The 12,934-nt window shown below is 45.8% G+C and overlaps 1 protein-coding gene across 1 annotated transcript in view; it reads left to right on the top strand.

The window, feature by feature from the left end:
• Window positions 1–964: 964 nt before the first annotated feature.
• LOC144508627 (src-like-adapter 2) overlaps window positions 965–12,934 on the top strand; it is a 30,953-nt gene continuing 18,983 nt past the window's right edge. The window contains exon 1 of the mRNA XM_078236830.1: window positions 965–1,244. The gene's annotated coding sequence lies outside the window, so the exon portion shown is untranslated. The remainder of the gene's footprint in view (window positions 1,245–12,934) is intronic.

The raw sequence follows: 12,934 nt of genomic DNA, 5'->3' as shown, positions 1-12,934 counted from the left end.
CTGCGTGGGTTTCCTCCAGGTGCTCCGGTTTCCTCTCATACTCCAAAGATGTGCAGGTTTAGGTGGCTTGGCCATGCTAAATTATCCCTTAGTGTCTCAAGATGTGTAGGTTAGGGGGATTAGTGGCGTAAATAGGGGTCACAGGAATAGGGCCCAGATAAGATGTTCTTTTGAAGAGTTGGTGCAGACTTTAAGGGCGGCACGGTGGCACAGTGGTTAGCACTGCTGCCTCACAGCGCCAGGGACCCGGGTTCGATTCCCGGCTTGGGTCACTGTCTGTGCGGAGTTTGCACGTTCTCCCACACTCCGAAGATGTGTGCATTAGGTGGATTGGCCATGCTAAATTGTCCCTTAGTGTTAGGGGGGACTAGCTAGGGTAAATGCATGGGGCTATGGGGATAGGGCCTGGGCGGGATTGTGGTCGGTGCAGACTCGATGGGCCGAATGGCCTCCTGCTGCACCGCGGGGATTCTAAAGATTCCAAAATAAATTTAATTTCAGTATGTATATTAAAATAATGCTGATGGAGCTTCCTCTCAGGAGTCACACATTAATCCCAGTGCATCAGAACCCTTAGCAACAGCCAATACCTTCAGGGAAAAGGAGCAACTTCATTGCGGTGTTAATATAAGCCTACTTGTGACATTGATAAATAAACTTTAGCAAAGAATAGAATAGTGGGGGACAATATTCATGAGGGTAAAGTATTAAATTCCCCCTCCCGCGATATCATTAATTGCATTGTCCAATCTGTTTACGCTAGGTAGATGAGGCTCGTGACGAGGAGTAAACATTCCATTACACAGCCAGAAAAAGTTGTTGTGCAAGATGCAAACGCAAACAGGAACCATTTATTCGACAGGCCGATGGTAGGACGTCACAGGAAACACTTAACAGAGAGAGCCAGGCAGATGCCAGTCATATAAATGTTGGGACTCTAGCCCAGAGCGTCATCATACAGCAGTGTACACTCTGGAGACACCCTGAGCAACAGCTGCATACTGACTCACTCCCCTTAACTCTTCGCGCAACACACTGTTCGCGCTCTTACACGAAGGTTCAGACTTTAAGATTCAGGAATACATCAACGCTCTGCCTACATCGCTCCCGGGAGAGGCTTTGTTGGATTAACCGGGCTGGAGGGTGTTGTGTGCACCAACTGACGAGGCAGGCGCAATCTTCGGGAGAGAATTATCCGGGTAGAGAAGAGATCACTTGCCTCGGGAAAGTGGAGAGACAATGCTGTAAGTACTCAACATTCCGTATTCTACCTGGAATGAGAAAAGAATAGCATCACAGAATCCCGACAGTGCAGAAGGAGGCCATTCGGCCCATCGAGTCTGCACCGACAACAGTCCCACCCAGGCCCTGTCCCCGTAGCCCCACGTATTTACCCTGCTAATCCCCCGACACTGAGGGAGAATTTAACACGGCCAATCAACCTAACCTGCACATTTTTGGAGCATGCGAGGAAACCGGAGCACCCGGAGGAAACCCACGCAGTCCAAAGATTAGGTTGATTGGCCATACTAAAAATTGCCCCTTAGTGTCCTGAAATGCGTAGGTTAAAGGGATTAGCGGGTAAATATGTAGGGATATGGAGGTAGGGCCTGGGTGGGATTGTCGTCGGTGCAGACTCGATGGGCCGAATGGCCTCCTTCTGCACTGTAGGGTTTCTATGATTTCTATGACTCGGGGAGAACATGCAGACTCCGCACAGGCAGCGACCCAAGCCAGGAATTGAACCCGGGTTTCTGGCGCTGCGAGGCAGCAGTGCCAACCACTGTGTCGCCCCAGGGAAGGCAGGGGTGTAGAAAATGTATTAAGTTCCTTTTTTCATCATGTATCTCTGATATCAGAGATATTTTTTTTGTGCGTGTGTAAAGTTTATGTCCATCAGCAAGAGTGAGTGATGGCGGATTCCATTTCACACATGCCTACCCCAGGCCCGATGTGGCGTGCGTAGACACAGAGCGAAGCCCTCCTCTACTCTGTCCCGATTGTCTGCTCAGCCCTAACCTTCCATGTAACGTGTTGTGTGCCACAGGAGGTTTCCAGAGAGGGTTGGTGGGGAAGTGGTGCTGATAAAGGGGAAACAGACTTTATTCATGATACACTGATCATTGCCCGAGGTTACATAATTTAGCAACGATGTACTTTATTACCGGGTATTTTTGTAACAGCCTTTACAAAGCTCTTACAGTGTGTGATAGAGTGTCGGAGTTCAGTGGCGTCCACGTTTTAAGCTCTTCAAACAGCTTGACGTTGTTATCCACTCTCCACTATTTCAATTGACAAAAATTGCCTTTTTATGGATCACGGGACATATAAAATGAGACTGACCACAATGATGTGATAACCAGGCATCTGGCTACTATGATGACTTTACCTTAAAGGGGTTGGTATTGTGAGTTCAATAAATGAAGGAATCTGAGGTTGAGCATATTGTGCGCTATTCCCTCGAAATCCCTGGGTTCAAGAATAACTGTAAGGAGGAAGGGAACAGAATCTCTAACAGGTGGGAAACTCCATCTTGTCGTATCAGCTCTGGCCTCGATAGATCCTCTGGAATTTCCACCCCAAACCACTCCAATTCTCTTTCTTAAAGATGCTCGTCAAAGCCTACCCCATCGATGAAGATTTTGGTCACTTCACAGCAGAGTAAATGCATGGGGTTACAGGGGATAGGGCTTGGGTGGGATTGTGGTCAGTGCAGGCTCGATGGGCCAAATGGCCACCTTCAGCACTGTAGGGATTCTATGAATAGGGCTTGGGTGGGATTGTGGTCGGTGCAGGCTCGATGGGCCAAATGGCCTCCTTTTGCACCGTTGGGATCCCATGATGGGCAGTTCTGGCTCAAGGGGGTTGGAGTGCAATGAAGGCAAATGGTTAAGAATAAGTTAGAGAATTCCAGAGGTGTCTCCTCACGTCTCTTACGGAATGAGGAGGAAGTTGCTGTTTTCGATCTTGTTGGTCCTTGAGAGTTGAGTCACTTTAGCAAGCATAAATATTGAGAAACTTGGACAGAGTCCAGCGCACCGAGGCATTGCCCGGACTAAGCTGTCAGGCAAGGTGTGTCTCATACTAAAAAACATTATCTAGGTTTAGCATGTGAAATGGAAACAGAACGGGGCAGAGCACTTTGTGTTTTCAGAACTGCTGTAAAAATATATTCTGAACCCAAGAATCTGGCTCATTCTCTCCAGGCTAACTAATTAGAAACTCTAACTCTCTGCATTATTCTAAATCCCAATTAACGAACTTATCAGAAACATTTTCTTTCGTTCATTCATGGGACATGGGCGTTGCTGGTTGGCCAGCATTTATTGCCCATCCCCAGTTGCCCTTGGAGGGCAGTTGAGAGTCAACCACATTGCTATGGCTCTGAAGTGACATGTAGGCCAGACCAGATTAAAATGGCAGATTTCCTTCTCTAAAGAACACGAGTGAACCAGATGGGTTTTTACGACAATTGACAATGGTTTCATGGTCATTGGTAGATTCTTAATTCTAGATTTTTAAATTGAATTCAAATTCCTCCATCTGCCGTGGCGGGACTTGAACCCGGAGTCCCCAGAACATTAGCTGAGTTTCTGCATTAACGGTCTAGCAATAATACCACTAGGCCACCACCTCCTGCGGGGAACTTTGGAATGTTATGTAACTGCAAAGGGCTGTGGTATTTGGAAAAGCAACATTTTCTTTCAGGCACTCAAAGGGTTAACCTGTCCACTTAAAGGCAGGTCAGAAAGACAAGGGGATGTCTTAGGTGACGACCACTTGGGGCTGTGATTCTTTCTTATCCAAGTGCATCATTGCTAAGGTGCGCTCTTACTTTCCTCAATGTTCGGAATCCCATGGCACAAGTTGAAGAGGAGTAGGAGGGTTCCCCCAAATGCTCCCCCATTGAAACAAGCTCCAAATCACCCTGCTTCATTCCCCTCAACTACATTCTGCATGGTCCACTTCCTCATTAAATGAGAAACATGCTTGTCGAGCTTGTTCACTTGTACACAGTTCCACTCCAGAAAGCCAATTGGTGAAGGACAGAACTAGAGCCAATCTTCATACATTTTTGTATTTATTTACAGAGCTGCACATTACAAGTGCACACCTCCTAACCCAACGGCCAGTGTTTGAGTCTGTGTCTAACCACAGAGACCCAAGTGAATCCCCAGTTAATGCCTACTACCTGCATACAATTAATGTTCAATTAACACACATTTCAGAAACTCATCCTCCTCTTACGCACAGGCACAATGGGCTGAATGGCCTCATTCTGTGCTATAGGATTCACATAAAGTTTGACAGCAAGTAGAAGGGTTTTTCTTCACACAATCATGATTTTTCTTCGCACAATCCCCCCATTTTCTATTTATTATTACTTTAAACAATTCAACATATGAACCAACATTGCCAACTTGATATGAGTAGGATTGATGTCACTTTATAGTTGTGTCGGGTATATTTCATTGTGAAGTGGATAGTTGAACGTCTGTGCTACAAGTTTGCATTGTCTTTTACCTTGCTGCCAGCTAAAAGACAATGTGAATTTGTAACACAGACATTCAACATTCAGCGGGTACCTAAACACTGACATACAAGCATCACTTGCCAACATATTCCCCCTTGCGTGTACTCTGCAGCAACACTGTGGCTGTCTCAAACACTAACACACAGAGCCTTTCCTGACCTGGTTAGAATGTGAGCTGATTTGTACTTCGAACTGCAGCATTGTCATATTCTTCAATTATCACCCACACCAGACATTCTGACTGAAAATTTTTAGCATTCAGCAAAGAAAATCCTGCTCACTTGATAAGATGCGTGCAAATGCTTGAAGGCTCCTTTGTTGAATAAGGCCAGAATGGCGCATGCGTGACTGTAAGGCAGAGGCAGCTACACTATAGTAGATGCCGCACTCCCCTCTGGCACGGCACCAAGTCCGCTATTGATACCAGGAGAGTTAGACTGAGGGGCTTTCATGCGTGGGTTTGCTGATGTAGGGTGAGGGGAAGACCCTCAGCAAGTTGAGACCAGAGTTTATCCGTCTGGTTGCCAATGCTGCATCTGCACTGAGAGCTGATCATGCAGCTCACTGCGGTTGGAAACTTGGTTTGGGTTGTACAATAAGCTGTGGTTAGGTACATCCTCCCAAACATATATTGCGCTTACTCAAGAAGGCCGAGAGAAGATAGAGAAAAAGAAAGTCACTTTTCTGTTCAAAGTGCTTTTACTTACCATGCACGATTGATTTTTGTTTTTCTGAACTCCTAAAGAGTGATAAGTTGACAATGCGAGTTTGATGATAACAATTAAATGTTAGGATTCTCATCCACTAGCTGCTTAGGTATTTTCATTACTTGCTGTGACGAGACTGGAATAAGTAGCATGACATATAATGTACAGCCAAAAAACAGGTCATTGTGTTCAACTGGCCCCATAGCAGTGATTATACTCCACGTGGATCTCCTTCTACTTTACTTTATCCAACCCTATCAGTGTAACCCATTCTTCCTCTTGTACCTATCCAGTTTCCATGTCAATGGTAGATGCTGTTTGCTTTGATTTTGTTGCACGTCTATGGCAAGTTCCACTTTCTAACCACACTCTGGGTAAAGACTTTTCTCCTGACTTCCCTGTTGGATTTATTCGTGACTATCTGATATCTGTGTACAGTTCTGGTCACCCTATTATAGAAAGGATATTATTAAACTAGAAAGATTGCAGAAAAGATTTGCTAGGATGCTACTGGGACTTGATAGTTTGAGTTAAAAGGAGAGGCTGGATAGACTCAGACTTTTTTCCCTGGAGCATAGAAGGCTGAGGGATGATCTTCCAGAGGTCTACAAAATAGAGGGGCATAGATCATTTAGATAGTCAATATCTTTTCCCAAAGGTAGGGGAGTCTTAAACTAGAGGGCATAGGTTTAAGGTGAGAGGGGAGAGATACAAAAGGGCCCAGAGGGGCAATTTTTTCACACAGAGGGTGGTGAGTGTCTGGAACAAGCTGCCAGAGGCAGTAGTAGAGGCGGGTACAATTTTGTCTTTTAAAAAGCGTTTAGACAGTTACATGGGTCAGATGGGTATAGAGGGATATGGGCCAAATGCGGGCAATTGGGACTAGCTTAGGGGTTTAAAAAGAAAGGGCGGCATGGACAAGTTGGGCCGAAGGGCCTGTTTCCATGCTGTAAACCTCTATGACTCTGACTCTATGACTATCTATAACTCTTAATTTTGGATTCTCTCCATTTAGTGAAATGGTCTCAGGGTGGCATCAAAAGATATTTAAATTTCTAGCTTTGGGAGGGTAAGTACTCTCTCGTTTTCTCCTGAGCCAAACTGACCAGGACAAATCCTAAACTCGGTTCCCAGGCTTTGACTGAGACCGTTGATCACAGCTGGAGCTGTAATTAGTGCTGTACCATTGGCTTCAAGATCTATTGGCTGTGGTGAGTCGGGGGCGGGGGGGGGGCGGGGGGGGGCTGGGGGGAGGGGGGGGGAGCAGGGGGGAAGGGTGTCATGTGCCCAGTGGGGAAGGGAATCAGCCAGGGGTCTTGTTACTGTGATTCATGTTCCAAAGTGTCAATGTAAAGGACCTCGGTTCACAATGGGGTCGGCAGCATTCTGCTCAAGAATTCAAGTGGCCTTTCAGAACTTCCTGTTTAGTTTATGCATTGTGAACGGCCATGTGTAAAGCACCAGAAGGCAACAGATAATTCTAGAACATGAGTCAATGCTTTTAGGGGTGGGGGGGGGTGGATCTAGGGTGGGGGGTGGTGGGGGAGCCCTCGAGGAGCCTGAAGGTTTACCACATGGTCCTAATGGACCAGAATTTAAGGTTTTGATGCTGAAACTCTCATCCATTCCTTGGTTGCCTCTAGACTTGACCATTCCAATCCCTTCCACATTCTATCCTCTGTAAGCTGGAGGTAACCTAAAACCATGCCGCCCATGTCCTTAGTCACTCCAAGTCCTGTCCACGCGTCTCCTCTGTGCTCCCTGACCTACATTCTGGCCAATCAAAAATTTTGATCCTAAAATTCTGATCTTTGTTTTCAAATCCTCCCGAGGGCCCGACCCCTCCCTATCTCAATATTCTCCTCCAACCCCACAACCTTCTGAGGTATGTGCACTCCTCCAATTCCGGCCTCTTCAGCATCTTTAGTTGCCTCAGTTCCAAACCACAGGAGTGTCCTCCCTACACCCCTCAGCCTCGCTAACTCTCTCACCTCACTCCTTAAAACGTACCTCGTTGACCAAGCTTTTGGTCATCAGACCTAACATTTGCTTTGTGCCTCAGTGGCATATTTATTTTATAATGTTTTATTTTGTTTTATGAAGTTTTTTGGAATGTTTTATCGGATTAATGTCCCTATATAAATATGTGGTTGCAGTAACCCTATTATATCCACTTTGGTTTAATGAATGACTCAATTTTGAAGTGCTGTATTCACTATTTTGTCTCATAAAATCATAGAATCTACAGTGCAGAAGGAGGCCATTCAGCCCATCGAACCTGCGCCGACAAGCATCCCACCCAAGCCCTATCCCCGTAACCCCACGTATTTACCCTGCTAGTCCCCCAACACTAAGGGTCAATTTAGCATGGCCAATCAACCTAACCCGCACATATTTGCAGTGTGGGAGGAAACCGGAGCACCCCCACGCAGAAAGAATGTGCAAACTCCGCACAAACGGTCACGCGAGGCCGGAACCGAACCCGGGACCCCGGAGCTGTGAGGCAGCAGTGCTAACCACTGTGCCACCATGCCGTCCATAGCTATTATTTATCCAAATCTTGCAGATTAAGTATTAATTATTGCGCGGTTAATGTTGCAGAGCTTACAATCCTTTCTGGGGTATGTTATTTTACCATCCTGAGACGGTAAAGGTTTCAGTCCTGTGTTCTCCCTCCCCCTCATTCTGTACTTCACTAGCTGCCGACCCACACGTCCGTACCGATCAGCCTCCTTGCATCTGTTTACGTCAGTCCGTACATGGGTGCCTGGTACAGGTCAGTCTGTGATGTGTGTGCCTCCATTTGTGTGTGCATGTGTGGAACAACGTGGTTGCGTGCACTTGGGCACACTTGTCTTTTTTGTGTGACTTCTAGTCATGTAATGGCTGCCTCTCTACGTACCTGTAGTGGTCCTTATTTGTGTAACAATCTACTTGTGAGACTGCAATTGTACTTCACTTCACATGCCCCAGTGTATGCACATGATGATATTCATGTAAATGTAATATATCAGCCCCTTGCATCTTAATTTTTATTTTTATCCATTCTGTGACTCTCCACTGTCTGTCTGCAGTGCTTGGGACTGGCTTCATGTGGTTGGCAAGTTGTTTTATTATACTTTACATGAGCCGATTAAATTACTCGCTAAGCACGAGAGATAACTTGCACTTCGAGAGTACATTTCACAACCTCAAAGGAATTTATAGCCAATAAAGTATTTCTTGAAGCATGATCATGATTGTAAGGTAGGAGACAGAGCAGCCAATGTGTGCACGGCAAGATCACACAAACACCCTGTGATAATAGTCAGATAAAGTATTCTATATTGATGTTGGTTGAGGGATAAATATTGACCAAGAGACTTGGGGGTGCAACACCCCTGCTCTTTTTCGGAATGGTGCCTTTATGTCTGGGTGAGAGAACCCTCGGTTTAGTATCTCACCTGAAATATGGAACTTCTGACAATGCAGCCCTCCCTGCACTGTGTGTGTCTAAGACAGTTCCAATAAAACTCTGTTTCAGTTCACGTAATTTTCAAAATAATTTAAGGACAAAACAACCAACATCACAAAGTAACCTCACCTACAGAAAGCAGCATACAAGCACCCAGGAAAGTCTGAATTCACTTTTACAAAGAGTTACCGCTTTACACATTCTTTACTTAATGATTTCAATGTAATTAAAAAATAGATAATGATGGCTGTGAATTTCTAAATCTGTCACCTGGTAGGATGAGTTGACCACACTGTTTACAAGATGTTTGCGCTCAGTTGAGACTGAGAAAAGGTGTATGGAAAACCACACACACATACACACACATACACTAGTCAGCCACGTGACCCTAGTGTTTGGTGTGGGTCCATTCAGCCCAGTTTCCAAGGATAGCCGGTGAGCATCATTGGGCACAATGCCGTGTGTTAACATAAACTGTAACAAAATCACAAGAGTATGTTTGTAAAAAAAATTATCATAAAAATCCATCTAGAACATAGAACATAGAACATAGAACATTACAGCGCAGAACAGGCCCTTCGGCCCACGATGTTGCACCGACCAGTTAAAAAAAAAAAAAAATCTGGTTCATTAATGCCCTTCAAGGGAGGAAATCTTCCATCCTTACCCAATCTGGCTCATGTGTAACTCCAGAAGCACAGAAATGTTGCTGACTTAAAGTTTATTTATTAGTGTCACGAGTAGGCTTACATTAACACTGCAATGAAGATACTGTGAGAATCCCCTAGTCGCCACACTCAGGTACCTGTTCGGGTACACTGAGGGAGAATTTAGCACGGCCAATGCACCCTAACCAACACGGTCTTTTGGACTGTGGGAGGAAACCGGAGCACCCGGAGGAAACCCACGCAGACACGGGGGAGAACGTGCAAACTCCGCACAGACAGTGACCCAAGCCGGGAATCGAACCCGGGTCCCTGGCGCTGTGAGACAGCAGTGCTAACCACTGTGCCACCGTGCCGCCCCCTATAACTGCCTTCTGAAGTTGACTAGCAAGCCACTTAGTTGTATCAAACCAAGAGTAGATGTGAGCGTTGGCAGATCTCCTTTGTCATCCCTCCCTCAGGGATAAGTAAGTGGACTGCACCACAAGAAGTGGGTGCAATCTATTACTCTGCTGCTGCCATTGCATTGAAAGCGACCACTTTCTTCGAGGCCACAACATTCTTTTAAGAAGGACATTGAAGTCCATTGGCAGTGCAGTTAATAAAGAAATCCTCCTGGCCTCATGTCACATTGAACCAGCCTTAAGATGAACACAGGCCTGACTGAGTAAGGACGGAAAATGTCCTCCCTTATAGGGCATTAATGAACCAGATGGACTTTTAATAACAAACTGGAATTTTCGTGATTATTTTTTACAAACATATGAATTAGGAGCTGGAGAAGGCCATTCGGCCCGTCGAGCCTGCTCCACCATTCAATAAGATCATGTCTGATCTGGTTTTAACCTCAACTTCACATTCCCGCCTACCCCCACTAACCTTTTACCCACCCGCTTACCAAGAATCTATCTCGCTCTGCCTTGAAGATATTCAAACTCTGCCTCAGCCACGGTTTGAGGTAGGGAATTACAAAGTCTCACAGCCCTCTGCATTTCCTCATCTCTATCTTAAATGGTCAACCCCTTATTTTGAAACAGTGTCCATTAGTTCTAGATTCTTCCACAAGACAAAACCGCCCCCCTGCACTTTCACCCTGTCAAGTTCCGTCAAGATCTTTTGCTGCAGTCAAGTCACCTCTTACTCTTCTAAACACCAACAGATACAAGCCCAGCTTGTCCAGCCTTTCCGCATCAGACAACCGACCATTCCATAAGAATAGCAATTTGTTCCAGATTTATTAATGGAATTGTGCCGTATTTAAGTTCCCCCGGTTGCCAAGGTAGGATTTGAATTCATGCCTGCAGAACATTGTCTGGGCCTCTGAATTACTAGTCCAGGAATTTTTCCTTTATTCATTTGTGGGACATGGGCGTCGCTAGTTGGCAGCACGGTGGCTAGCACTGCTGCCTCACAGCACCAGGGATCCAGGTTCAATTCCAGCCTCGGGTCATTGTCTGTGTGGAGTTTGCACTTTCTCCCCGTGTCTGCGTGGGTTTCCTCCGGGTGCTCTGGTTTCCTACCACAATCCAAAGGTGTGCGGGATAGGTTGATTGGCCATGCTAAGTTGTCCCTTAATGTCAGGGGATTAGCGGGGTAAATGAGGGTTGTGGACACGGGGCCTGGGTGGGATTGTGGCCGGTGCAGACTCAATGGGCCAAGTGGTCTCCTTCTGCGCTGTAGGGATTCTATGATTTATTGCCCATCCCTTGTTGCCTTTGACTTACTGGGTCATTTCAGAGGGCAGTTGAGAGTCAACCACATTGCTGTGGCTCTGGAGTCTCATGTAGGCCAGACCAGGTAAGGGTGGCAGATTTCCTCCCCTAAAGAACATTAGTGAACCAGATGGCGTTTTCTCGATAATGGTTTCATGGTCATCAGTAGATTCTTAATTCCAGATATTTTTTTATTGAATTCAAATTCTGCCATCTCCCGTGGCGGGATTCGAACCCGGATCCGCAGAACATTAGCTGAGTTTCTGGATTAATAGTCCAGCGATAATACCACTAGGCCACCGTCTCTCCTTATTGTTACCGTTATGCTACCGTTATGTCGATAGGTATATATGCAAATTTAAATTCATAAACATAGTTTGTTTATAGTGTGCGAGTGTGACTAAATGTTTCCTATAAGTTAGCAAATTACACATTTTAAAATCGCTTTTAAAATCAAAACTGCCAATGGAATTAAACAATTGAACTTGCGAGTGAATTTAATTCCACTAGCAGAAAGATTCAAGAGAGAAAGAGACAGCTTAAACTCGGAGTTATTGGGAGCAGAAATCAGCTTTGTGTAAAAGCTGCAAATAAGTTAATAGCAAGATATTAAAATGAATCCTTCACCTAATACTTGTCACAGGTCCTTTCCCATGCTGGTTCTGAGAAAGACCCGTGCTTGAGATAAACAGTATCTCAGAACAGGACAGCAGTATGAAGCTTAGGGACAAATTAGTGAGCAGCACTGTCACCAAGGATACATGATGTGGAGATGCCGGCTTTGGACTGGGGTGAACACAGTAAGAAGTTTAACAACACCAGGTTAAAGCTTGTGTGGCTTTTGCTACCAAATAAACCTGTTGGACTTTAACCTGGTGGTTGTTAAACTTCTTACCAAGGATTCAGTCATAGAATCATAGAATCCCTACAGTGCAGAAGGAGGCCATTTGGCCCATCGAGACTGCACCGATCACAATCTCACCCAAGGCCTCTCCCCGTAACCCAACATATGTACCTCACTAATCCCCCTGACACTAAGGGGAAATTTAGCACAGCCAATCCGCCTAACCCACACATCTTTTGACTGTGGGAGGAAACCGGAGCACCCGGAGGAAACCCACGCAGACAAGGGGGAGAATGCGCAAACTCCACACAGACAGTGAACCGAGCTGGAATTGAACCCGGGTCCCTGGCGCTGTGAGAAAGCATTGCTAACCACTGTGCCATCGTCCGCCTGGTCTGTAGCATAAAGAGGGTCAAGGAAACAAACGGTACCATTTTGAAAATGGGTGACTTTATCAATCAAACATCACCGTGACTTACCGCCACTCTTTCACTTGTTTGGAACACTTCAAGTTACATTTCTCTCATACTTAGCATGCTAATGCCTATAGGTCAGAGATTTGGTTATGCACGGTGGCATAGTGGCTAGCACTGCTGTCTCACAGTGCCAGGGACCTGGGTTCAATTCCGGCCTTGGGTCACTGTCTGTGCGGAGTTTGTACATTCTCCCCGTGTCTGCGTGGGTTTCCTCCGGGTGCTCCAGTTTCCTCCCACACTCCAGATATGTGTGGGTTAGGTTTATTGGCCATGCTAAATTGCCCCTTAGTGTCAGGGGGACTAGCGGGATAAATACATGTGGTTATGGGGATAGGACCTGGGTCGAATTGTTGTCAGTGCACGCTCGATAGGCCGAATGGCCTCCTTCTGCACTGTAAGGATTGTATGAAATTCTATAAAACTATGCGACTGAGCTTGTGTGATAGTGTGTGATAGTGTGTGATAGTGTGACAGTGTGTGACAGTGTGTGATAGTGTGTGATAGTGTGTGATAGTGTGACAGTGTGTGATAGTGTGTGGTAG

Source organism: Mustelus asterias, chromosome 20 (assembly GCF_964213995.1).
Source record: "Mustelus asterias chromosome 20, sMusAst1.hap1.1, whole genome shotgun sequence".
NCBI classification, from domain to species: domain Eukaryota; kingdom Metazoa; phylum Chordata; class Chondrichthyes; order Carcharhiniformes; family Triakidae; genus Mustelus; species Mustelus asterias.
This window is presented reverse-complemented; position numbering and strand designations above follow the sequence as displayed.